The sequence below is a fragment of the Opisthocomus hoazin genome, chromosome 2, assembly GCF_030867145.1.
Source record: "Opisthocomus hoazin isolate bOpiHoa1 chromosome 2, bOpiHoa1.hap1, whole genome shotgun sequence".
Taxonomy (NCBI): Eukaryota; Metazoa; Chordata; class Aves; order Opisthocomiformes; family Opisthocomidae; genus Opisthocomus; species Opisthocomus hoazin.
In genome coordinates, this window is record NC_134415.1 from 10,208,807 (window position 1) to 10,236,165 (window position 27,359).

Below are 27,359 nucleotides of genomic sequence, written 5' to 3' on the forward strand. Positions count from 1 at the left end.
AGGGTGGTAGATCGTGTCTGTCTTTCCAAATGCTGTATTAAGGGCACACTAATTTACAGCACGTAGCACTGGCTAATGGTTCTGCTCATAAATGCAAATCTTTATTATGGTTTCAGTAGCTTCACCATTTTAGACACTAGCTTCTGTCTCTCTTTGATGCATCCAGCTAATTTGAACTATACCATTAGCAGGAGAAAATGTTTCTATGCCAAAACTTCTTGCCAGTCAGCATCCCTTATATCACCCTTCTACTTTACTGCTGTTCTACATGACATTTCTGTATGTATTTCTGCTGAATCTCTTTAATTTTCTACCTCCGTAATGGCTTACCACTTAATTAAGCTAGCTGGCTGAGTATAAACAGGACCAGTGAAGATGGATAGCATCTATACAAAAGTTAAAAATATTTTTACCATAACTCATTAAAGCAGTTACTTAAGTTCATGTTAAGTGCAAGGTGGGAAGGGCTGTGGAAGCTGGATTGGCTTACAGGATGGAATGTTCCTCAGAGAAGAACAGTTCCTGAAGACTACCATTTTGGGCAATTTAGGGAATTTTTGTGATGAATTTATTTTGGAGGGGCAGGGGAAAGTTCTTGAACTACTTCATTTACTGAAGATGCAGATGTATATTATTGAAGTCCAAAGCTGCTGAAATTCTCAGCGTAGTCAGGAAGAAGTGATGTTTAAAATCAGGCTTGGCATTGCCCAGTGGATGTACTTGAGCAAGCGCCACCTTCTCGAGTTCAATTCTGGTGAAGTTAAATTTAGCTTTAGTGCTGCCTTTGTCTCATAGACCTTCCCTTGATCAGTATGGTGAGGGCTGGACCAGTGTGAGAATGCCTCTGAAATAAAATTCGCATTTCCTTTGGGTACTTGAGCTATGGAACTTTTTTTTTTTTTGCTGTGAACACCTGACTTAAAAATCATGTGACGCTTATTTCATCTAGCCTTAGGTCGTTAATGATCTGACTTAATTTTCAAACTAGTGAGTTTAGTAGAGAATACAGTATTTCATGATTGATCTCTAAAGCTATTCAATGTCAAAAAGTTTTGGTTGGTGTTTTTTATTTTTGTTTTGATATATGGCGATTAACATTTATCAGAAAACTGAAAGAGGTAAGTTCTCTTGTGGAAGGTTCTTGAGTTACTGTGATATGGTGGACAGCAGGATCTGTGTTACGTGCCCAACTGAGAGAGAATGAAAGTCCTAAGGATCGTCAGATGGTGGTAAAATTATTTTAGTGAGAGGAAAAGAAAAACAGGAAAAAATACTACTTGTAGTGTTTCTATCCATTTGCCCAAAACAGTACTTTCTTATTCCCAAATAACTACCTTTAAGAGACTCTTCTGTGGTTAAAATAACATTTATTTTTAAAAGAATGTTAACTATTAGACTTTGTTAACACGTGGCATGTTTTCCATCTCCTTGCTATAGTAAACTACTGTAGTAATACTGTTTCATGTTTAGCCTTTATTCTGCTTGAATTAATATAACTACTTTAAAAGGCTTGATGATTATGAGTCCTTTCTTCCAAATTGCAGTTCAGACAAAGATGGTTCATAAATCTTAATGTTTCCTGAATGGTAGAATGAATGGCAATTGTTCATGCACCAGGACAATTAGGAATAATTTATTTTCCAAGAATCTACCCCCATGTATTCAGTTAAACCCATTCCCTGTGAAATTTAAACTGTAAAGCTTCTAGAAGACCTGTATAGCAAAAGAAGACAATCCTTCTTTAATTGTCAGAGAGGAAACAGAAAGATGATTGAATCACAAACATGAGTGTTATGGAGATTTACGGAAGAGTGGTTTGCTCTGATTAATAAAGTGTCAAGTTGAGCACTAATTGCAATGTTATCAGTTTAATGAAAGAGCAATTATAGCAGGTTGACAAAGCTGAAAAGACACAATAAAGTAAACAAAGTTAAGGCAAAACAAGTTCAAAGGATGGAGCAAACTCATCTACATGCGACTGCTGTTTGATACTCTTTCGCTGTGGGAGTGTTCAAAGCCAGTAGCCTTGGGACTGACTTGCTGGAGCCTCACTCTGTCAGGTCTGCTTCTCCCCCCCTCAAGGAGCGACAGTTTGGCTTTGCAAAATGAGTTGGCTTGAAAGAATTGTTTAGATTTTAAAACTTGTTTAGGAACTAGCAACTTCGCTGAGAATCAAGGCAGCTCGAAGTAGTCTAGCTGTCTTAGAAATCAGGCTGCTTAGGTGGATTGACAAATAGCAATTTTTAGATGCTGTGCTTCATTGATAGTAGACGGAGTCTTTGTTTACATAATTCACCATTGATAAAATCTAGTAACAGGTAAAAAGCTAAACACTGCCCTTTTCCAGGTTATATATTTGAATTTCTATGAATTTTAATCTGAATGAAATAAAACCTGAATTGCTAATGACTCTTGGATATAATTTCTGTCACCAACAGATCTGCTTTTGGACCCATTCCTTTCTCTGTTCTACAGAAACAGTCACGCGGCAGGATTTGTGGCATGGCATCTTCTGTTTTTCTCCTCTGCACAGAGAAGTGGTTTATAGTTAGAAGTCAGTGCACACAGTGCCAGGCATCTAGCTGTTCTTCAGATGTAACTAGAAGAAAATAAATAATGAAGCTAATTTGATTATATGTAAATCAGTTTCTTTAAAGAACAAAATAATATCTATTGCTTCGTGCAAGGCTTTAGCATTTGTCTTTTAATGAAAAAATAATTTTGTTCTGCTTCAGTATTTCAGTCCTTTTATCCATCACCGGCTGAGTATGCATTAGCGTTTGTTTCTGATCAGTGGTGTGGTTTTAATGCAAATTCCCTGTTGGTCCCTACTTACTGCCTACTTAGCGCGTTGTTGCTTCATTACCTGGTTTTGACAAGCATGAACTGGCTTCTTCTCAGAGGAAATTAAACCAGAAGTCCCATTTCAATTCCACACCAATGGAGTTTATCCTGGTCTCTTTTCTACATAGGTTAATTACATGATTTGGATGATAAAATTGTTTGAAATCTTAAATCTGGCTTATCGTCATTTTAAAGGTAGATAAAACAGAAAATATAGTGAATTATGCTTCACAGTTTTCTTTTTTCCACCTTCGGTAGTTTACTTTAAAATTTGTATTTAAATTAATTGCTTTTTTTTTCCTAATTGGCGATTTAATCTTTTGATTCTTACAGCATTTTCCTAGTGCTGAGTTTTGAGGCATTCCCTCTATGTGGAAAGCACTTCTAAAGAGAATAAATTACTCATTAAAATTCACAATCGTATAGGCAAATACTTATCATTTTTAAACAGTGTATATATATAATATTTGGGTTGTTTGAAACTATTCTAAAGGAAAATTAATTTTTTTCTGCCTCTGTATTTTGCAAACTGGAAACTGAAGTTTCAACTACTGGTTCAGAAATGGCATACTTAGTCTTTTTTCTTAGTGTTTGATTAGTTATAAAGCATAGGTAAACTTGAAAATTAATTGTTAGGCTAATTGTAGAAGTAAAACTAGAACACAGCCATAGAAGAAGTCCTTTAAGAAGAGAGAACAAGCATCTTTCTTTCCTTTGATTTATGAAAGCAGTTGAAATACATTGCAGTATTATCCTCAACACTTATTATATCTAATGGACAATTAATTTAAGCTTATTTAAGAAAGTGCAGGGAAGGAGCGAAAGGGTTGGGCTACCATTAAGAGAGGATTGAACACTAAGTACGGAGGATCAGAAATTAATCAGCAATTTGCCATTTGAAGGCAAACGTCTGATGTGATCTACAACTCTCAAACACTTGCAGCTGACACTTGATGTAAATGTTGTAAAGGATTATTGCTAGCGCTGGTTGCAAACCGAAAAGATTGCTTTTAAGAAAGCACTTCAAAAATTGTGGTTTTGTTCCAACGAGGTTAAAAGAAAAAAAAAAAGGGAAAAGTCTCCGTTTTGTCTTGGTGAATAGAGAAGATGGATGTGCTTTCTCCCCGGTCCTCCTCCCCTCCATCTGCGAGGTGGGGTGCGTGGTGCTGGTTGGGACACCCAGCTTCAGTGGAGTCCTTGTTCTGGGCCATGTGTGGCAGGTCTCACTCTTCCCTGCCTTGCGAGCCTACGTTCTTGAGCTTTTGAGAAACCTTCTTCATGAAAACGTGAGCACGGGGATGCTTTCCGGTGAAGAATGTGAAAAGTTCAAGAATTTCCTCTTAGCATGAGTGTGTTCAGTCGTGTGCTTCCCGTCCTGGTCAGGGTTGTGTTGGTGTACGCGGTTGTGGCTTGTGTGAGTTACAGACTGGAGAGTCTTCTCCAAGTTCCTCGCAAACAAAAATCTACATCAGGAAAAGAGAATGTCATTATAAAAATATTTACATTGGGAATTACTTGGACACATTGGTAATTTGTTTGTCCCCCCCACCCCCGGGGAATTATGCCTCGTTTTGCCTTCTTTTCTATCCCTGCTACACTTTGGGTGGAAGAAGCAGTTAGAAACCTTCCCCAGTTACCGAAGCAGGAGGGGGCATGGCTTTAATACATTTGATGGACTGAGCTGGTCTGGTAGTACAAAATAAGCAAACACCGAGTGTGTTTTGGGATGATGTGCACATCTAACATGAAATCAAGCAAAAGTGAAATAAAGCTAGGTTTTCCAAATAGATTGCAACACTGTCCTTGACAGGTGATGTTCTAAAAAAAAAAAAAAAGATATATATATATTACGATTGGTTTTGGGAGGAGATGGAGAATGTCCGTAGTGTTTCTTAAAAAACCTCTAGCCTAAGGGTTGCCGTCCGAGCAGGCTCCGCAGCAGCGTGCTGTGCTGGTGCTATGCTTCAGTTGCTGTAAACCGACAGCTGAAATGTCACTGTAAGGAAATGGTTCCAGTTCTGACCTGTCTGCTTTCTGTTGAGTGGTGGCATTGTCTGGCACCTGAGTAAGTCTCTGGGCAATGGCTAGTTTATTAGAATCTACTTTTAGGGCTTTTCCCTGTTCTGGCTTGTGTCGAAAGGGAGATAAACCCTTTATTTTAATGAGCATCGCATGCTTCTCTCTCTCTGCTTCGCAAATATTTTTCAACTGGCTTTCCTAATCACAGAATGTTCAGGGTTGGAAGGAACCTCTGGATCATCTAGTCCAACCCCCCTGCCGAAGCAGGGTCACCCAGAGCAGGCTGCACAGGACCTTATCCAGGTGGGTTTGAGTATCTCCAGAGAAGGAGACACCACAGCCCCTCTGGGCAGCCTGTTCCAGGGCTCCGTCACCCTCACAGTGAAGAAGTTCTTCCTCCTGTTCAGCCAGAACGTCCTCTGCTTCAGTTTGTGCCCGTTGCCCCTTGTCCTGTCGCTGGGCCCTTGCTTATGTCTTTAAGACTGGTATATCCTCTGAGTTATTTCTAATTGGCTGCTTTTTGTCTGCAGCTTGTTGGTTCTGGTTTTCACATCATAGACTCAGTATAGCAGTGTGCTCTACTAGATGTATTTTGTAGCAATATCCTGTCTGTATGGCCAGCTGGCTTTTCCTGTGTCGCGGGGGTACCTTGCTGAGCCACTCTCCATCATCTTTGAGAGGTCCTGGAGGACAGGAGAGGTGCCCGAGGACTGGAGAAAGGCCAATGTCACTCCAGTCTTCAAAAAGGGCAAGAAGGAGGACTCAGGGAACTACAGGCCAGTCAGCCTCATCTCCATCCCGGGAAAGGTGATGGAGCAGCTTATCCTGGAGTCCATCATCAAACAAGTGGAAGAAAAGAAGGTTATCAGGAGTAGTCAGCATGGATTCACCAAGGGGAAATCATGCCTGACCAATCTAATAGCTTTCTACAATGACATGACTGGCTGGGTAGACGAAGGGAGAGCCGTGGATGTTGTCTACCTTGACTTCAGCAAGGCTTTCGACACAGTCTCCCATGATATCCTCCTAGGGAAGCTGAGGAAGTGTGGGCTGGATGAGTGGTCGGTGAAGTGGATAGAGAACTGGCTGAATGGCAGAACTCAGAGGGTTGTCATCAGCGGCGCTGAGTCTAGTTGGAGGCTGGTAACAAGTGGTGTCCCCCAGGGGTCAGTACTGGGCCCAGTCTTGTTTAACTTCTTCATCAATGACCTGGATGAAGAGTTAGAATGTATCCTCAGCAAGTTTGCTGATGACACCAAACTGGAAGGTGTGGTAGATACACCAGAAGGCTGTGCTGCCATTCAGCGTGACCTGGATAGGCTGGAAAGCTGGGCAGAGAGGAACCTGATGAGGTTCAACAAAGGCAAATGCAGGGTCCTGCACCTGGGGAGGAACAACCCCATGCACCAGTACAGGCTTGGGGCGGAGCTGTTGGAGAGCAGCTCTGTGGAGAGGGACCTGGGTGTCCTGGTGGACGACAGGTTGACCATGAGCCAGCAGTGTGCCCTGGCTGCCAAGAAAGCCAATGGGATCCTGGGGTGCATCAAGAAGAGTGTGGCCAGCAGGACGAGGGAGGTTCTCCTTCCCCTCTACACTGCCTTGGTGAGGCCTCATCTGGAGTACTCTGTCCAGTTCTGGGTCCCCCAGTTCAAGAAAGATGAAGAGCTACTGGAGAGAGTCCAGCAGAGGGCTACAAGGATGATGAGGGGACTGGAATATCTCCCCTACGAGGAGAGGCTGAGGGAGCTGGGCTTGTTTAGCCTGAAGAAGAGAAGGCTGCGAGGGGACCTAATAAATGCTTATAAATATCTCAAGGGTGGGTGTCAGGAGGATGGGGCCAAGCTCTTTTCAGTGGTGCCCAGTGACAGGACAAGGGGCAATGGGCACAAATTGAGGCACAGGAAGTTCCATCTGAACATGAGGAAGAACTTCTTCACTGAGGGTGACGGAGCACTGGAACAGGCTGCCCAGGGAGGTTGTGGAGTCTCCTTCTCTGGAGATATTCAAGACCCGCCTGGACAAGGTCCTGTGCAGCCTGCTGTAGGTGACCCTGCTTTGGCAGGGGGGTTGGACTAGATGACCCACAGAGGTCCCTTCCAACCCCTACTGTTCTGTGATTCTGTGATTCTGTGGCTATTACTAGAGCCTAGTACTCAGGCTTCTTCTGTGGCTGCTTCTGCTCCCACCATCAGTTCTTCAATTTTCTTTCAAAGGTGCCCAACCGTGAGTATTTGTTAGTAACCCAGACGTAGCCTTATGCTGTAGGATCTTGGAGAAGTTTTTAGCTTCTGGGTCCACATGTCACCTTAGCCGCATCCTCTCACCTCATGCATCTCTCCTCCTCTGCTCCCTAGACGTTCAGGCCTGAAGACAAGGACAAAAACGCTCTGAGCGGTCCCTTGGCTAGGCAATGAGGTGCCAGGGTGGCCAGGTATGATGCCAGGGATGCCTTGCAGATCTGGGATGACCAAGGCTGGCAGGGTCCCTGGGTGGCTGTGGGCAAGGCAGGGTCCTGGGGAAGACATTACAAAACAGAAGATTCGGTTTTGGGTGTTGTTTGGTGCTGGGCACCTTGCTGTCTCCAGCAGCGGGGGCTCACCCCTGAGGTGCTGCTCCAAACTCGCAGTTTATATTCACAAAGGCTGATGTAAACCTGAAGTGAAATGCATCTGAAAGGTCCAAAACAAGTTCTGTCCTACAAAAAGAGTATGTTCCTAGTGCCTTTATCTGCAGACTTTGTTTGGGAGTGAGTGTCATGTTGGGCTTTCTTCTTCTACAAATCCCTCCACTAATAGTAGTCCTGTTATGCTCTTACCACATACCACTCTCCTTCTGAATTAAAAAATAGATCTACCGATTCTGAGCGGTACAGTAAAGCTAATCATAGTAATCCTGAGGGGTTCTGTGTTTTATGTGTAAGCTGCACAGGGTGTAGGGACAGTGTCCTTTATTTAGTTTCGTGGTTACTCCGTGCCTCAGTGACATGTACTGTGACAGGAAAAATGCAAGTACGGAAGAATTTAAAACACAGTTTGGTCTAGTCCAGGCGATTGACACCAGAGTGAGAGAAAAAGCTCTCTGCGTCCCTGCCTCTGCCACCAGTTGGTAAGCGGATTTCAAGTAAGTTAATACCTGTTCCTCGTTCCCTGCCTGAGATTCACTCCTGAAGATTTTCAGTGCATTGTAATTTGTAGATCTTCTATAAAGGGAAGCCCTGCGCTCTGACTTCAGGCTGTAACTTCTAGGAAACAAATAATTTCTTTTGTACGGGATATTGGCAGTGTTTCGTTATTGAATGGTTAGAGGGTCAAAGAAGAAGTTTTGGTGACTGTGCTGTAGTTTGATTTATGCCTGTCAATAGAATTAATTAGAAAACTTCTGACAAATTTTTGTTCTTTCACCATTACTAATATTCTCATATTGCTGCATGGAAACAAGTCTACTGGCATAAATCTGTGCGGAAAGAATTATAATGTATTACACATAAGAGAAAATGAGGGGGGGAAATAGACAGGGACAAAAGAAGAAAAGCTTTCTACAAAGCAAGATGATTAAAAATAAAACAGATATGAAATGCAGCATTGAACAGTAAAAATACAGAAAGATCCATCTGTTATCCTGTGGTTGTAAGGCTGAACCCCCTGTCTTGTGTACTGCTGATAACTGTACATAAAACATTATTGATGGCTTTACGTGTTTTCAAGAATGTTTCTAGAATGATGTTCAATTGCTACTTTACAAATAGCCAAGTACAAAGTAATAATAAAAATGCTGGTCAGATAATGCAGCAACAAATATGGTATGTGGGTTTTTTTGCAAATGAGAAACACCTTTAGGTTTTTATTTTCCTTTGAGATTCAGGAGCCCTTCTTCTTTTACAATAAGCGTTGTTTAAAAATTATTCTGGGTTGACACATCACTTAAGCTGACACAAACCTGGAGGAATATACATGCCTTGGAGCACCTCTTTGCCTTGGAAAAGACGCAGATTCACTCAATGAACTTTTTCCCAAACTCAGATTGTTTTTGATTGCAAAATGAGTATTTTTACCCGTGCTTTTAGTCTGTGAATTCTTAACTGTGACTTCCGCTCCTACAGCATAGATCTCCATGGTTATGGAAAGGCACCTGGAGGCACCACAAGTTCCTGCACTGGAATGGAGCAGAGCAGTTTTAGGTTTTCTTGGCTTTCTGTCCCTGGAGCTGAGGTCTCCTCCGTGTGGCTTTCTGAGAAAAACATGAGAATTTAGAGGTGCTTCAGTATGTGAAGCCTTCCTGTAGCTCTGACAGACATCTGCGTTTCTGAGATGAAAGTGTTGAGTCCTTTCACTCCCTCCCCTCCTTTGCCCATCCTTTTTGATTCATTTTGTTTAGTTCTTTGTGCTGTCCTAAACCTAGTTTATTCCAGTTGGACATCAAAGGAATAAAGCAGAAATGAATCATCCATGCATCTGATGAGATAAAGACATCGTAACATGAAGTTTTGTTTTAATTGCCTTTTATGGAGCACAAGGGATTTCTAAATAGCCAAATGAGCTTTCTGTAGACATCTGTGATTAGTAAAACTGGCCGTTCCCAGAAAATGATAAACCAGAGAAAACTTGCATTTTGACAGTTGAAAAAGGAAAATGAGATAAATGAAATCTCATTTTTCATATTATTTGGCTACATGCCAAAGCATTTTAAGTGCTTCAGAATTGATCAACACGTTTACAGCAGGAAGCAATAAGAAACATTTAGAAATATTAATTTAAATTTCCACCTTTTTCAGAAGCCAAAAATACATGTTTAAAAAATGGGAATCCCTTGCAGGGAGATTTGATGAATCTGAAGCCAGGTACAACCTGATGAAACCGGATTCTTGGTAGAAGTCCTGTAACCTGATAGGCTCTCACACACCTGAGTCCTCCTCAAAGGTGGAGTGTGGAGTTAAGGGAGTTTCCCGAGGCCTTGCAGGAATGCAATGTTGAAAGAAGGAATGGAACATCTTTCTGGTGAAAGTCAGTCTGGTACCATAATCGCAATGGTGTCTGCTGACACTGCTGTCTTTGAAGGCAGAGCTCTGTCTGACGCTGTCCTGGTATAAACAGGTGACTCCAAGGACGTGACATGTCCAGATTTAATTTAGGTACCTCTAGCCAAGCAATGAACTGAAAAATAGGCAAGTTACTTGTGAGATGTTACCAGATTTCAGAGAAAACTGTACAGCTGCAGTTCCCTACCTGGCACAAACTGTAAGGCAAATTTTGCCTTTGAATTATGCATAGCGAAAAATTATTCTTTAACATACTCACTTTCTCACATGGTATTGAAGGTGGCTTTGTACTTGGACATCTGGTAGGTCCTTTTCACATCTTAAAGGGTTTTATAGACCTCTCTGATTCTTTGCATTTAGGAAACACAGATTTTTTTACTTTGCCTTTAGGAAACAGAGACTTTTTTTTTTGAATTGTTGATATATGGGTATGTACAACTGGAGTTTTCTGTCCAGCCATAACTTTATAAAACCCTTCATGAGATCAAGGGTCATTTAAATACTTTTATCTGGCAACCCAGAATAGTTGTAATAATTGAAGAAGAAAGATGGTTTTTGAGTGCTCACTACAGAGCCACGCTTCGGAGAGTACTGATCTTTCAGGGAAGAAAGATTGTAAAAGCTCTATGGTGGAGCAGACAGACATTATTCGGTCAGGCCTAAGAATGATGAACAATGCCTAAGCTGAAAATATGACTGAGAATCCGTCTCTCTTAAGAGGCCGTTATTCTTCCTGCCTGGGGCCGTGTCTTAGGTTTGTTTCTTTTCTCTGTAGGCCTTTTCCATATGTGATATCCATGCGCAACCACTGCGCTTGTACCACTCCTGCCTCCCCTCCGACTGTATCCTCGTCAGAGACAGCATTCCAGAGAAAAGCAATATACAAACCATTTATTCATTCATTCAGCCCTTTCCTGCCTCCTACTTGTTTGCAAAGCGAGCAGGAAGCTATTTGTGCCTGGTGACTCAGATTTTACGAGGGGATTATGCTGAACATCACGGATTCACACACTCTTGGCTTTGTTGGAGGTCAGTGTCTTGGCAGCATTCCCCTGTAAATACCATACAAGGACCGAGTTGTTGATCGCGAGAGCTTTAAGTCTTTTCTGCCTTCCATGGTAGCAGCTGTGTGTCTTGTTCAGAGCAGTTGCCAGCAGGAGACAAGGTGACAAATTCTGTCTCTGTGTCAAATAGAGGAATTTCCTGACATTCGGTTGGTGCGCGGGTACCTGCTCAGCAGCAGCCTCCTCCCCTCCCCTTTACCCTGAAGCGTGAGCTGATTTTTACGAAATTCAAAGAGCTGTTGAGATGAACACGTGAAATCTGATTAGATATTGTTCACGGCCTTTCACTTCATAATTGTCCTTCCCCTCTTACCACATGGTTGCTTTCTGCCCCTTAATAACTATTCTCACACTGTCTGTTGCCTTCCTTCAGGATGCTAATTGTTAACATCCCTTAGCTTAAGGAGGTATCAACTCTTTGAAATCAGGGAGATTCCTGTGAATTTAAGAATTAGGCTACAGAATATCAGCTGGGGAGTTGGCATTTACTTGTTTGTATTTCTCTAACGCTTTCTGCGTATTTGTGGGCACATACATGCGATGCAGCTGAGTAAGCTGTGTATTCGGTAGCATATGGGTAGGTCCAAGAGGCAGTCCTGCAAGCAGTAAGACAACTGCCTAATTAACTGTGTTTTCTTGAGCCATGGCAATGATACAGTACTGAATTTCTTGGAGAATAAGCCACTGTACAGGTTGTACGCAAGATCTTGAAAAGGTCGGTTGAAGGCTTACCAGCAATGGAAAACAAGGAATGTCTGTAGAGCTGCTACAAGTTTGAGGACGTTCTTCTTTGTATTGTAGTCATTTTCAGATTTTAAAAAAGTTAACTTGCTTATATTACTTTTAAAATGGTTTGAGAGCCTTGGAATATTGAGATAGAAGAGCTGAAATAAACTTTCCAGACAGGAATACAGGTTTCTGCTGTCTGCCACCCCCAGTCCGTCCTACTCCTCCGTGATTCCCATGTGTTGCTGTGCTCCTGCGTGACGTTTGCTTGGAGCCCTCATGTCTCCACTGGAAATACAGAGCTCCTCCAGATCTTGCTGGGAAGGTGAAGATCGTCTGGCTTGGAAAGGCTCTCGTATAGATGAGGTCTGCTACTACCAGTCATGCCACTGGATGCTTTGTTTAACTCACTGGTGGGGTCTGCCAGGATGACAGCAATGGGATAAGATGGAGAGCATTCTCCAAATTGTCCATCTGACCATCGGTACAAGTAGTTTTGAGCAGAGCTTAGTTAGCCACAGATCTTCCCCTCTCTCAGTGTCTAATATCCAGTCAATAAAGTCGCTGTACATAGGAGAGCACTGAGAGATGGAGCATTCTTCTTCCTTCTTCACAGCAATGGAGTTTTCCCTTTGTGGTGTGTTTTCTTACAAAAGAATAAAAATGTGCTTTGTGAGTTCTGTTACGTACCCTTCTCACATACTTGAACAGAGAATTCATCCATTAATAAAACATTCTATTACCTTTGGCTGCTTTATGGACTAGTACATAAAACAACATATTTTTTGCCTAATATAGGGATGTTCAGTTAGATCTGGAATTTAAAACATTTTGTTCCATAAGCAAAGAAAATAATTAAACTTTATTCCTTGTGGGTTTATTTTCTGTCTTACGCCATCTACATCTTCATGTCACAAATATATTGTTCTTTCTGCCTCTGGCCACATCCTTTATCTTAGTCCCATTGGAATATCTTCACTTCTGATCACTCTTCCTATTCTACCCCTGGTTTTCCTTTTTTTTTTTTTTTTTCTTGTTTTCACTTCTCTCTCCTTCCATCTCCTCTCTCTGGGTGGGCAGGATTCAGAAAGCATGGTGCTAGAACAGAACTACAAATGTGCCTGGTCCCAGCAAGTGGAATGGCTGCAAGGCAAAACAGATTAAGGCTGAGTTTCTCTTGCCCTTTTTTACTGGGCATTCTTTCATTAGTAGCGTCTGTATCCACTACCTATTCATCCTGAAACTTGTAGTAACCTCACAACCTGGAGACTCACATCTGCATTCCATTTTGGAGAGTTTGCACTGAAAACTGGAAAAAAACAAAACTGGCCGTGTAAAGAGGATGTTTCTTCATTTTGTATTGGCATGATTCTGTTGTAGTTGATGTTACAAAAATTGCTTAACCTGACATTAGAACTGCTCATTCAGATCAACTTATATTTCATTGGAGAGCATGTGAGTGTCAGGGTTCGCTGATAGCGTAAAATAATTTGGGATAGTGAGGGGAAAATGTAAAGATTGCAGAGGGATGTTAGGAGACAGATAGTACTGTACACAGAGGCCACCACCGCATATGGCTCAGTGATTCTGTCCAGTGGCTGGAGGCTGGGAAGAAGGTGGGGTGTGCTTGGGGATGGCTGATGTGACTGCCTGGGCGTTTGCTTTTCGCTGTGGTTGGAACTGGCAGTCTGAGCTCCTCGAACGCTGTTCTGAGGCAGTGCGGTACTCTTACACTCCTACAAGTTTATGAAACACCAGAAAAGCTGTTTCAAGTGTGACAAAGAACTAAGGAAAGGAAAAACACGAAAGAAAAGGAAAAAAACTTATGCACAGGTGGTTTGTTTGTACTTGGGAAGAAATAACTATAATATGGAGAATTTATGATGTGTATTTTGCACCAAATAAAATGTATAAGCCTGTACTTCTTATTAGGAAGTCTTCAGCTATCTTGCTTTGGTGGTCTGTGCTCTGGTTCATAAAGGAAGATGTTAGCATCTTTGGGAGAATCAGATGTTTTCAGGTCACTGGGCAAGAAAACCTTTAGTTTGGCTGGATGTGCAAAGTGAACTTAAGCACAAATTCCACAAGATGAGATTAAAATCATACATTTACAATTACTGTCTTTTAGAAACTTCTGGAGAAACAAGATCTACTACAAAAATGGTTTCTTTTGCCTGGAAAGAGATGGTCATTAACGTTTGTTGACATATCGTGGTCACCATCTAAAATAGAAACACGGTTCCCTGTCACCAGAGTGTCTGAGGAACTGCTGGGTAACTCTGCTTGGAGGGAAGAGTCAATTTGTGTCAGGTCTCGCCCTGTCAGAATTGTCATGTGCTGCTGCAATTACAGGTGTAGATAACATTGATCTTTATTGGTTTCATTGGGGTATATTGAAACTAATCTCCACATGGGTAATCAATATTTCTCCCTTTTTATTTTTTTTCCTTTTTTTTTTTTTTTTTTTTCCTTTTTCTTTTTCTTTCCTCCTCAAGATACCTTACCTGTAGAAGCTGGTCTTGGAGGTGACCGTAAGGTTGTTATGGGTTTGGCATGTACTTTCTCATCAGCTGTGTTCAGGATACGTGAGCATCTCCTCGTTCTCATTCATTCATGGGTGATTTGCTTTAAAAGCAGATGTTTTGTTTGTAGAAAGGAGCGCGCAGTCTTTAGATTCTCTCTTTCTCTGTGTATAATTGGTACATTGTTCGATTAAGTTATTAGAGAAAATAAGAAATCTACCTTCTCAACTTAGGGTTTTTCTTCTGTAGAAGGCTCCTTGGGTTTTTTTGGTAGTTACAGCCAAATTACCCCTTCTGAGGCAGCAGTCGTATCACTTGATGCATTTGACTCTGTTCACCTCTCATACACTTTCATCTGCCTGATTTTGAACTACACACTTTAAAACTAAAAAACTGTCTAGTGAAATCATGATCTCTGCCAGCAGAAATTATTAAGCCTGTCCTTAAGCTTATTTTACTCTAAAGTAATCTACATTTCCTCCCAGTCTCGAGTTTTGTCGCATTTACAGTTTATGCTAAAAGGATTTGGATAGGGAAAACAGTCAGTGCTGTTTTCTTACAGCTAGGCATTGCATTTTTTGGTTGAAAGCTTGATAAGCTTAGTGTGATATTTCTGTTATTTTGAATGTCTGAAATTTGCTACTGAACTTGAATTTTGATACCACAGCAATGGATGTTCTATGAGTACCTAAAGGAATACCTTGTAAGAAGTTCAGATGTATCCTTCTAATTATTAACAGTGGAGAGTGAGGTTAAATTTGATGCCCTTCTTCTGTATGATCTTATTTTTGTGCTATTGCTGTACTGTATGGAATGCTGTAGTATTTGAAATCTTGCTTTCCTGTAGCTTATGTGACTTTTTTGAAGCAAACTGCAAAATGAATGGACACAAAGCATAGCAGACTTTCTGTGAAGAATGTCTGGGAAGAACATCATCTGTTAAGAAAAACACCAGTGGCAGCAAAATGCTAATGAAAATGAAAGACTTATAAGGCATTTTTAGTTATCAGATTTTTTTGTAAGAAGGACTCCACTCTTTCTATAAGACAAAAATAACAAAACACAAATCTAGATAAAAGTCATGGCCCCCCATCCTCCCTTATAACTTATTCTTTGGAAGCCAACACACAAATCTGTTTTGAGTGTGTTCAAAGCTCAGACTAGATTTTCAAAATCCTCTAATAGTTTAAAAAACCTTAGAACTGAAAAAACAATATGGTTAAGCATCTTCTATGTGAAACAGATGTCTCTTGAGGAAAAAATAAGTCTCAAACAAAATTTTGGAGTTTTTAAAAAGTTGCAAGTTCCAGGACACTATGTGCATGGGAATGTGCCTGAATGAAATAGGAGTCACTTTCTACAAGTAATCTGATTTAAAAAAAAAAAAAGAATGAAAATAAATGGACAGTATTTGTTAAATGAAATAAGTTGAACAGTTTCTGGTATTCCACCAGGGTAAAACATTCTTAGCTGCTTTTTTTTCCTTTACCTTTCGATACTAGATGCAATACAGGATCATGGTTTTGTACTTTTGTAGGATTTGTTAAGAACACAATTATTCTGTTATTTTGTGTAAAGCACAGTTATAAATTTGGTTCTGTGAGTAGTATGAGATAACAAGCATGAATAATAGGGATGGAGGGCTAAAGTTGTGACCGCAGAAGAGTATTGTGTTTTAACAAAAGCATCCTTCTTTGTTAATGTTCTGTTGAATTATTCTAATTGTTTTATTATGGGAATTTGAAATAGAATGTAGAAAAAGAACGGTAAGCTGTCTTTTTAAGCCTTCACCAGCCTTGAAATCATTCTCCTCTTCGATGAGTTCATTGTTAAGTGACAGCAAGTGTTGGATGTTTAACATAGAATGAAATTTAACTCCAAATCGTAGAATGCTCTTCTCCTTTATGCTCTTCATCTTAAGTAGTTGCCTGTTTTGGAGAGCAGAGGGAAAGGTAGGATATGATCGGTGAATACTTGTGATGGTACATAGCAGTGCTTGACATTCAAACATGGTGTTAAAACAGTTTTCTTTGCAGACTGTCGGACCTCCTTAACGTGGCTAGGAATCCATCCACCCGTCCATGGCAGGAGGAGTGAGGCTTGGCTGCTGTGCTCACAGAGCTGTGTCCAAGCGTGTGGGGCACGTCGGCATTTGGGCTGGGTATTCTGGGGTTTCCTCAATATATAAATTTGCAGTGACTAAAACATTCTTTCTGGGTCTTTAAAAGCAGAAAAAGTCCATTGGCATAGAAGCCTATAGCCCAGTTGGTTGGATTAGCAACGTTATAATCTGCTGAGAAGAGAGGTTGAGGACTTGCTTTATTTTGACTGCACAAATATTGCTGTCTCTTAAGCACAAGCTTTGTACCTGTTTCATCTATAGAAAAGGTACGGAGTAAAGAGGATTTTCCAGGGAAGCTGTTCTGCTGAAGTCTGTTAAGACTGAAAACTATGATTTTTCTTTCCATTTGTATTTCTAATTCCTATTCTAATGAAACAAAACAAGAATGATACGGTTCTTGAGATACTACCTAAAGTTTATGAAATGATTATTCCTCCATATATGGCATGTTCTTGCTTGGCTCTTGGAAGCTGAAGGTTAGCCTTTAGGTCATAGCTTTTATAGGTTTAGCATAAGCCTTTAATCTCTCTTTAATGATTTTTGAATGTAACTTATTCTCATGATTATTACTAATAAAGCTACCACATAGCAAAGTACAGTACATCCTTGTAGTATCAGAATTCTTTATCTTATTTGTTTATATCTTATTAGCAGAAAAAATACTGCCTGTCTCTTCTTATTTCCCCAAAAAAGGACCTTCCTAGACACTATAATAGCACAGAGCAAAAATAATGTAGAAAAAGAATATTCAGATTTCGCTAACATCTTGGTCAAGGAAGCAATGTGAATTTGAGGGAAAAAATTTGCTGATTTCTTTTCTCTTTTTTTTGTTGCCTGGGGTTAAGTTACAATAAGAATTATGCTAAAACAGTAATAAAAATAGGTTTTTAAACATTGGGTTTTATCACCCATATAAAAATCAGTAATATAACTTGACTACCTGGGGTTTGTACAGTATGTACTTATGCCTTAATAACAGAAGACATCTGCTGAACTAATTTGCTCGGCAATTTAAAGAGCTGCATATGTTGTGAGTTGATGGATATTCTCTGTTACCCCAAAGGCTTTTGAACTTTGTACATCTTATTCGTTGTAGCAAAATTTCTTGTTCCTTAGCGATTTTGCTATACAGAATTTTCACTAAAAAGTAAATGTAATGAAACTTTCTAACTCTGCTTTCTTCCTGTCTCTTGTGATTTTCCTCCTACCGTCAGGATGCTACTTCCAGTACAATTCTTCTAGCATTGAGAAGAAAATTTGCTGACTATGCCTCTGGTATCTCCATTATTTTCTGGGCCCTCAGAGCTTGTTCCTGTTTTCCGTGATTTGAGGTTCTAATCTTCCCTCTCCCTAAACCCACCGCTCGAAAGAGGCGCCCTGTGAATTGCTTAGAGCATCACTAGCAAGCTTCAGGGCAAAGCAACACTTCCAATGCTCAGTAACTCGTCCATGTACAAGGTGGGTGAGATACAGTGTTCACACTTTTCAGCTTCTTCCCATTCAGTTTTTCCGTAAGATCCCTGAAGGTTTTTGGCTGATGTTTGACTGTACCATTGTAAGTGCATACGTGCTGGCTGTGATTTAGCTGGTAGTATGGTTTAGCAAACAGCAGCATGAATGCACAGAGGAGTTGAGAGCTCAGTACCTGTTTTATTGCTACTGAGCAGAGCAGGATGTGAAGCTTTTGGGAACACAGTTCACTATCCTGTGTGTTTCTGAAAGAAAAAGTACCAGGGAAGTTTGTCTTTCCATTAATCCTCAAATCTTTCAGTTTTGCTATAACCAACTTTTTCTTACGTTGCCCCTACTGAGTTTTCTTCAGTTTAGATGATGCACATAACTTATTGTTCCATTCTGAAGTGCACCTGTTATTTTTTCCTTCTCATTGTATTTTCGGGGGGATTGAGGGTGGGAGGGAGGAACCAGCATTTCAGACCTTCATCTCTAAAAAAAACATTGTGCAAGATTTCCCAGGGAAATGGTGGAGTCCCCATCCCTGGAGGTGTTAAAAAAATGTGTAGATGCAGCACTTGAGGACATGGTTTAGCAGACATGGTGGTGTTGGGTTGATGGTTGGACTTGATGATCGTAGAGGTCTTTTCCAACCTTAGTGATTCTGTGATTCTATGATCTGCGACCCCAGAGGAAGTGTTTAGAGCAACCAAGTACATGACCATAATGGAATCACAACTGATGAACACTAGCCAAATGTGCAACATCAAAAGTTGCCAGGTGAAGACAACTAATGCAACTGGTATGAGGGCCAAGAATGGAAAGACAGTTAACAGTTTTATTTATAAGGTCATGATTAACATTAATCTGTGCACTGCATAATGGTATGTTAATGACTGCTTCAGTTACGGTGTGTAGTGAGACTTCATCCTGTAATCCACAGAGTCTGAAATGGTTGTTTTGTTTCCCCCACATCTTAAATTTTATCTTTGCTCCCAAGAAACCAGGATCATTTTCATGTTTTGTAATCCCAGTTAGTGTGTGTAGTGGGTATTTGCTGCACCAAGTTGGGGGTCCTACATGCCAGTGAGGAGGAGGATGAATGACGGTTCTGAGGAGGTTACAAACAGTCCGTCAACCCCTCATTCTGAGTCCCAGTCCACATTGTTGGTGTTCACATGTGTTAAGCAGGAGGTGCCATGAAGCTGTTTCAACCTCATTTCTCCTAGGCAGGTTTTATTACAATGTAATATAGGTGGAATTTCAAGCTTTATTTATTTTTTCCACAAGTGACGATATGTCTGGAATATCTAGAGGTTTATTGTTAATTAACACCAGTTCATTAAAGGATTAGTTCTGGGGGCACATGCTAAGCACAACTGTGTTGCTGCTGTGTGAGGGCAAGTTGTCCAAGGGAACAGTGTTCTGCTTTCAGGCTCCATCCACAGCCAGTCCTGGATGAGCACCCTTTCCAAGATAAAGAGTCATTTTCTTTTGATCTTGTTTTGTTTAATGAACTGTTACTGCTATGTGGTACAATATCTGCTCAAACCATCAATTCTGACTTTATTCGTTTCCCTCCTACATTATTCACATCTCACACGGGCAAAAGGTGATGAAATAACAGTACGGAAACAGTTGGGTTTGGTTTTAACTGTTGTGTAGCACAACAGGCTGCACAGGAACTTCTGTAGTTCCCCAAAATATTTTTTGGTTCATAGAATATGAAGATACAAATACTTGCTTTGACGAGCAATACCAACGGCTGTTAACAGAATTTGAATGTGTTGAAAAGCAGTATTTTTGCATGTCCTTTCTGTTACTGATATGGTAAAAATGTTCTGGTGCATCATTCATCTTCTACAAGGTAGAAAGAAATATAAAACTATTCTTTTAGCGTAAAAAGAAGTAGGTAGTTGGCGGGGACAGAGCACGGTTGTTCCTGACGTCCATTGGGCAATAATCTGTTAGAGACTGTCTACTGCCATGAAAGTTAATCTTGCGTCATAGAAAGGATGATTTTATATATATTACAGTGTTAAAATGTTGAGGCAAATAACTTTAAATTCACTGCAAACACTGAATGAGGATATAGTAACGTGGGGGATGTAGGGGATCGTTATAGAGAAAAAAGCAAAGATGCAAGAGAAGTGTAAATTATGTTTCACAGTTTCACTTGCTCTACTGCAAGCCGTCTTCACTGTTCGGAGATCACAGGTAAATATCCTTTCCTTCCTGAGAATGAAAATCTATTGTTTGAAAAGCTAGTATCAGCCAGTTCTTTGTGAAAATCCAGATTTTTTTTTTGAACAGTGCATGCTGCCAGATGCGCTTTTAATTAACTGTACTCCGTATGCAGCTTCATCAGATTTATTTCTTGGACTTATTTTTCTGTATGGAAAATAGGATTTTAATGGAAAATAGTATTCTTTGTTCTCTGAGTAGTAGATTGTTTGTTGTAAGTTAAATTGGTTACACTTTGCAAATAGGTCAGTGGCTAGCAGAGTTTGTTTAAGGACTAAAAAGCACTTTATCAGTACTCATTAGATACAGTGGTTATAAGGTCTTGCTATTAAAACAAACTTGAGAGTTTCAAGCAATAATATGCTACTCCACAGTTTTTAGATATTGCATATTCATAATATTAAACAAAGTTTGATTCAAACAACAGTTACAGTAGTTGCCAGGAGCCAAAATGCTTGGTCATTTGGATATGATCCAGTTTTGTTCACTATAAGGGGACAAATGCATCCAGTTTCTCTTTCTGCTGTAAACAATTAACATATTGTTATTCTTCAGTGTGTTATAATAATCAATTGGCCTTTAGCAAGCCATTGATGCAAACCCTGGCATGACTAAACCTAGTGAGAGGCTCTCATTTAATTAAAGAAACAAGTATAAATAACAATCAGTTTGCATATAGCCAATGATGTAAAAAAAATCTGTATGTTGAGTATTTTATCACAAAAGCCTTTAGCACTTGTGTACATTTACCCAGTGTCTCTGTCCAGTTTACACAGTGTGTAGGTGGCAGCACTGTTGGGTTTTTGGGTTTTGTTTTTGTTGCCTTACGCCAAGTAGCAACCATGGGTATGGCTAATTTTGAAACAGAAAGAACAGGGGTCACAGATGCTTAGAATTAGAGGTGCAGGTGCCCAAACCGTTCTGCTCAGTGGTACGCTTTGCTGGGCGAGGAGGAGTGTGTGCAGCAAGGCAGCGTGTGTCTCGGCTGGGAGGAAGGCGTGTGCAGTCGCCGAGGCCGTCGCTGCCCTGGCAGGTGAGCAGCCCTAGGACAGGCTGGTGTGACCTGGCCACCGTAAAGGGTGTTCCAGTGACTCATGAATTTTATCTGTACAAGCCAAGCCATTTGCAGTGAGCGATTCAAGATTAGCCTTTCACAGGTTGTGAAATACATGCTAAATACCTATGGTTTCGAATTCCTTTTCATTGCAGGTTGCCTGTTAGGAACAAACCCTTTGCCTTTATTGAAATGACAGCTTCGATTTCGATAGAGAGCAATGCTTGCAAGCTGCTTCTGTCAATAATGTTCACTTCCTTCAAAGCAACTTTTCTAGTTAATGAGATCAACTGCTAGTTCATGTTGTATCTGGATATTTATATAGCTGCATAGGACACTCCTGGAATTGCCTGTTATCAGAGCGGCTTTTGTGGAGATGGCAGCAAGACGTACATGCAGTCTAAAACCGTCTCCACATTTCTGAGAAGTGAGTCCAGAATAAAATTTTTACTTCATGCTTGGAGACCATGGCAAACAAATTTGTGAAGCATTCCATATTTTTTTGCAGAGGGATCTGGACAGGCTGGATCGATGCGCCGAGGCCAACTGTAAGAGGTTCAACAAGGCCAGGTGCCAGGTCCTGCACTTTGGTCACAACAACCCCATGCAGCGCTACAGACTTGGGAGGGAGTGGCTGGAGAGCTGCCCGGCAGAAAAGGACCTGGGGGTGCTGGTTGACAGCCGGCTGAACACGAGCCAGCAGTGTGCCCAAGTGGCCAAGAAGGCCAACGGCATCCTGGCTTGGATCAGGAATGGTGTGGCCAGCAGGAGCAGGGAGGTGATCGTGCCCCTGTTCTGGACACTGGTGAGGCCGCACCTGAAGTTCTGTGTTCAGTTTTGGGCCCCTCACTACAAGAAAGACATTGAGGTGCTGGAGTGTGTCCAGAGAAGGGCAATGAGACTGATGAGGGGTCTGGAGGACAAGTCTGATGAGGAGTGGCTGAGGGAGCTGGGGCTGTTTAGTCTGGAGAAGAGGAGGCTGAGGAGGGACCTTATTGCTCTCTATAACTACCTGAAAGGAGGTTGTAGTGAGGCAGGTGTTGGTCTCTTTTCCCAAGAAACTAGTGATAGGAGGAGAGGCAATGGCCTCAGATTGTGTTAGGGGAGGTTTAGATTGGATACTAGGGAAAATTTCTTTCCTGAAAGAGTGGTCAGGCATTGGACCAGGCTGCCCAGGGAGGTGGTTGAGTCCCCATCCCTGGGGGTGTTCAAAAAATGTGTAAATGTGGCACTTGAGGACATGGTTTAGTAGACAAGGTGGTGTTGGGTGGATGGTTGGACGTGATGATCTTAGAGGTCTTCTCCAACCTCAATGATTCTATGACCATTTGAGTCTTTTTGTGTTCTGCCGGCCTGAGACCCTGCGCCCTCGGAGCAGGCTGCCCTTCATGCTGGGGCTGCTCACTGGTGCCAGTCCCTGTAGCAGAGCTGGGGCACCACTGGCCTGGCTGTGGGGCTGCGTGGTCCCTACGTAACGCTGATGGACGAGGACCACTGTTCTTCACGTGGTTCTGTGTGTGACTGGGTTTTCAGCCAGGTGCTCGTGTCCTGCAGTGAAGTCGCAGATAAACTCGTACTGTCCACTTGCACTGCTGAAGTGCTGGGAACCGATCAAGACCCTGGCTGCAATGAGCAGATTTTAGTTGTTTGCATTTCAGGGGTTTTGTAACTTTCACTAATATTTAGTAGCTTCCTTAAAAAGCCTCTGTATTGTGAATACCTACCTTATTTGGTTTTGTGTGTACTCCAAAAAAATATAATGATGTTCATCCTTGCAAGGTTTATTTTTTCTTTCATATTCTCAAAGCATTTGAAAACATCATTTTATGGCTTTTAATTTTATGGGCAGTCAAAATACAGCAGGAGGGCCAAAACTTGAATTGCTTTGTCTCTGCAGATGTCATCTTGAAGGATGAAGGTGGTCAGCAGAATGCATAAACACCATTTCCAGCTTTTTAAGTTGGCACTAAAGTATCCTTAAGAGTGGCTGGGGAATCTCATGATGGTCAGGGGCTTCTGTTCCAACGTTGTAGCAACTTTGCACTTCACAGGAGCAAGTCAATTCTCTTGCTTTTCAGACATCATGATTGATCGTGTATGTGTAACATACATGGACAGCAGGGATGCGAGAAGTAGCAGCAGCAATAAGTTGCCCGGTGTAGGGTCTGCTTAAAGTTGCTGATTGTCTGAACAAAGCCTGACTATACTTGAAAACAGGTAATTTTGTCCTTTGAAAGAGCATTGGAAAATGAGTACAGAGAAGTGTTTAGAAGAACACGCACTTCAAAATCGATTGTATGTGGGTAGAATGCATTTGCCTAAGCATATTTGTTTTGACTTTCATGCAGGTCTCCACCATGATAAAATATTTTCATGCTTAGGACAATTAAGAATTTATTTCCATTGGATAATAAATCTGGATAAGAGTTGGTTATAGTGAATTTGTGTGATGACATTTTCTGCCCATCCAGTTGTCATAAATGTACGTATTACTTGGCTGGGCCTGTAATTCAGCATTTCTGATGGGTTTTTAGAGAAGCAAGGCAGACCAGAAAGGTTAAATGTTTGCAAGGGTCATATAGCTGCCCTTAAGCTGTTAACAGAATTCAGATGTATAATTTCAGCAGAAGAGGGCAAAAGATAAGTGTGATTAATGCAGACAAAAATAATCTGTGGAAAATGGTCAGCAAATTATTTTCATTTTACCTAAGCTTTTCTCATTAAAGGTGAAAAGAAAATCAATTCCTTGCCATTTAAGATCTGTGCAGTTCTATGGAAAATGTAAAACCCCATTTCTGAGAGATCTTTGAAATCTCATTCTGTATCTGATGAAAAATGTGTTTTGGAACTCCCCACTTTCAAAATGTTCCATGAAAGAGGAACCACAGTGCTGGGATCACACTTTCACCTTAGTCTGGACTTTCTTTTAACTTAAGATTGGACATTAAATATAACTGAAATAAAAAGCCTCTTTTGAGAGGAAATATTTAGTTCTGAAACTATCGAAATGGGGTGCTTCTAGAGTGGTAGAACTCTCCCATCCCTTTTGCTTTGAGGGAAAAAAAGAATCAAAAAACCTCACAAAAAGAAACAAACCCAAACATGTCAATTTTTCAGTTTGAGCCAGTGTTTCTGTTGAAGTGGCTGCGCTTTCTGGGAATTTGGAGGAACCATGGAAGAATGGTTCTGTATAAAAATTTTTTTCTAGAAGCTCTGCTAAGGATTTATTGGGAGAAAACAAGATTGCTGAAAATTACTGACATGATATGTTATTCAGTGAAACGCCATCGGCTCTTACCTCGGTGCCGTACCTCCACTTGGCCCAGAGCCCGCCGCGCTTGCCTTTCTGCCCATCATCTGCGCTGGAAAACGCAGCTCTGAGATCAGATCCGCAGTGAGCTTTGTATCGCTCTGGCCTTCGTGTGCAGTGAAATAGAAGCAAGGAACTGATAGGAATGCGGTGCTGTCGATGGGGTGGTGGGTGTTGCTTGCTCTGCCCGCGCTCCTGCACCCGGTGGCGCGGCGTACGGCGCGTTGGAGCTGTCGGCGTTGCCAGCCGCCTGCCGACGCCGGGGCCGGGCTGTGGCCCCAGCCAGGCTGCCCGCTCGCCCCCGCCATGCGCCTTCGTCCTTCATTTTGGCGTGTGGGTTTTCTGCTTTGGTGCAAAGCGCACTGTAAAGTCCTGCGTAAAAGAAGCCAAAAGGGAAATAAAATGGCGCTTGAAAATGTTGTTTTTAGTAAAATACTGGTGCGTAAAACTGTCATCATTAAACAACAAGGGACGAAAGATCTGAATCCTGAAAAGTCAGCTGGAAGCCAAAAAGCTGCAAAGGAGCTGCAAATGAAGTATCTGAGCGAAATGCATTGCAGTGATTGTAAGACAAGCTCTTGCTGGATGGTGGTGGTGTGCAACAGGCTCTTTTCTACAAGTCTTTTTAAAAATACGCTTTAAAGAGCAGTGAAATTGTGTTTTAAATAAGGAACACTCAGTTTTCACTATTTCAATGCCTGATTATCTTTTGTGTGTTTTGTTTTTTGTTGTTTTTTTGTTTTAAGGTCTTGATGGTTATGGCAGAATCTTTCATCAGCTTATGGTGTAATGGGCTACCGGTTGGATGATGTACAGTCATCTGAAACATGATATATAGTTCTCCTATTCCTGGTCCATGGTAAGTTTTTTTCCTGTACATACCTATTAAAAACTTGACTTCAGGGAAGGAACTAAAAGTTTGAAGTGACCCATATTGGATTTCGTTCCCATTATTTCTGTATGGACTAGCCTGGAGTTGTTAATTTATTAAATACTAAAAAAACATTTATTTTTCTTAAGCTGTTTGAGGGTGTTTTAAAAACTTAATGTCAAAAAATAATCGTACAAAATTTTTCTGTCTTTTGGATGATTTTAGAGTTGTGCAAAGATCCTGACATGCAACTTGAAATGTTATCTTTCCCATCAGCTTGAAACCATCTTCACCTCTGTGTGGAGTCTTAGTTCAAATTAGATTCCATCCAAATGTTTTTTTTTTGGTATGACACATACTACAATGTATTTAAGAACAAAATAACTGTAACTATGTTACAAATTTAATTCACAACACAGGGAAAAAATAAATCAGAGAAAATATTTAGAAAGAAGTTTCCAGTTTTATTTTTGCATGGCTTCTATGTTTTGTGCCTACGATTAATCCGATTATAGTATCTGTGAGCAATGTTAAGTATTGTATAAACAATAGTATTAAAAGCAAGGCTCCTCATAGTATAACTGAACTATCACTTCTGATTTACAGTGTCCAGACATGCAGTAATGAGATCCAAAGCACTAGTTGTTCATTAGGCTAAACACATTGACAAACCAAATTTGGATATCAGAATGTTCCAGGGACTGCTCTTTAACACACCAGAAATAGCAGCCCAGTCTCCTGTCCAAGTATCGGGTTAAGTATTCGAGGTTAAAATCCCCACTGTCTTGCTCTTCTCCTTTTTAAGGGTTTTGACGTGGCTCTTACGCCAAAGTTTATTAGTGAATGGTACTGAATTTTCTGGAATAGGTACTTAGCCATTGTTAAAATCTGTCTGTAAGTGTTTGTTACCATAAGTCTGTGTCTAGGGTTCAAGTTAGAAATGATATGACATGCCAGCATGAAAGGTATCATTCCTTTTCCTTTCCAATTCCAGATTTCAGAGTCCTTAGAAGTATGCAGAAGTAGCGAGAAGAGCAGAGAGGTGCAAGCACTGGGAATAGAAGAAGCAAATTAATGGCATTAGTCAAAGCCATTCTTATGATATTCTTAAGTACTGTAATGAACTGAGACAGGGGGAGCACAGTTTCCAGAGGTGTGTTTGCACTTGATAATGGAAAGATGTGTTTAAATATCCCATATAAACAGATAGAGATACCTACCGGCAAAACTAGCTACTGTTATTTCTGGTGAAAGTAGGTATTTACACAGTGAAATGGACAGACGTACAGCACACCTTTGTCATCCTTTGGAGGGCATCTTCTGCCTGCCTCTCTGTTACCAATTTCAGCTGGCTTTGCATTTCAAATGATACGTCTTCCAGGTACTAACCATGCAACTCGGAAACCAGGGAGCCAGATATATAGCAAAGAAAACATCACCTCACTTGTTTCCACTGGCAAGTTATTGAGAAAAAAAAAAATAAATATATTGTTTGATGGGTTATCTAGCACCTGTTGATTCTGCCAGGCAGTTCCCCGGGTATTCACTGAGTTCTGCATTGTTCCCTAACCAGGCTTTTTATTTGCTGAATTAGCTGACTTGCTTCAAAGACTTGACCTTTTCTTTTCTCCTCTTCCTTATCAGCAACGTGCCATACATTTCTGAGCCTGTTTTTGCATCCTGAGTATGCACTGATTCACGATGAAATAAGGGCTTTGTGACAGGTCTGGTGGAAGAACTCACTTCTTTAAACAGAGAAAAGGGTGTCTATCCCATATGTGTAAACATTGCAGGATTCTGTCTCCTTTTCCAAAGGTCTGGTACACCACATTTTACTGCAGTTATTCCCTGCATCCACCAGCAAGAGAACAGAATCCAGGCCACAGTGTTTCCTTTGCAGCCAAACAAAAAAACACAAAACAAAACAAAACAAAAAGAAATAAAGTAATGACATCTTAAATTGTTTAAGCAGTGCCATCTCATGTTTCCCTGACAATTAAAAAGACACTGCTTGCTTTGGCAGTCTTATTTGTCAGAATTGTTCCTCTTTGCAGTCAAACTCTTCAAGCAAAGAGGATTTGTGTGTGAAAGGGAAT

General features: G+C 41.0%; 1 protein-coding gene across 2 annotated transcripts in view; it reads left to right on the top strand.

The window, feature by feature from the left end:
- Positions 1–27,359, top strand: part of CHRM3 (cholinergic receptor muscarinic 3) — a 291,653-nt gene that overhangs the window by 60,625 nt on the left and 203,669 nt on the right. The window contains exons 1-2 of one of the 2 annotated variants that reach the window (XM_075445520.1): positions 17,710–17,790; positions 25,139–25,251. The gene's annotated coding sequence lies outside the window, so the exon portion shown is untranslated. Of the gene's footprint in view, positions 1–17,709; positions 17,791–25,138; positions 25,252–27,359 lie in introns of those variants that run through there. The other variant, XM_075445514.1, reaches the window with a different exon arrangement.